Source organism: Oratosquilla oratoria, chromosome 14, assembly GCF_046742065.1.
Source record: "Oratosquilla oratoria isolate Oo_2021 chromosome 14, ASM4674206v1, whole genome shotgun sequence".
Lineage (NCBI taxonomy): Eukaryota > Metazoa > Arthropoda > Malacostraca > Stomatopoda > Squillidae > Oratosquilla > Oratosquilla oratoria.
The window spans coordinates 50,769,578-50,770,270 of record NC_134790.1 but is presented as its reverse complement, the minus strand read 5'-3'; positions in this window follow the sequence as shown (position 1 = coordinate 50,770,270).

Genomic DNA, 693 nt, shown 5'->3' with positions numbered 1-693 from the left:
TTTGGAAGTAGGTAGAAACAACTTTGCCAACCGTGTAGTTAATGAATGGAATAAACTTCCTGCACAGGTAGTGCAATGTAGTTCAGTTCGAAGCTTTAAGAATCATTTAGATAAATACCTAAGTAAGATGCTGTAATGATTATAATTTATGTTATATTATTTGTTTTTGTTTTGTTATCATTTGTCTGTCTAATTTTCATTTATTATTAGTTATATGCCAATTTATTATCATTTACTATTTACCTGTTTGTTTATTATTTAACTATACCTATGCATTTATTTATGTATCTTATTTGTTATTCACATTATTATAGTTTTTATTTATCATTTTATTATTAATATGATTTTTTTTCTCGCATCCGAACTAGTTATGGATCAAAAGGTCTCCTGTCGGCATGCTCCGCCTTTGTAATCCTTTGTAATCCTTTGTATGTGTGTGTGTGTGTGTGTGTGTGTGTGTGTGTGTGTGTGTGTGTGTGTGTGTGTGTGTGTGTGTGTGTGTGTGTGTGTGTGTGTGTGTGTGTGTGTGTGTGTGTGTGTGTGTGTGTGTGTGTGTGTGTGTGTGTGTGATTCACCTTGGTCTTAGGAACACGTGTTGGACTCATGATCGACAGCTATTTCACTCCCGGAAGAGAGCTCAGAGCTCGTATGACCGATTTATTGGTAATTCTTTGACTTTACACGCACACACAC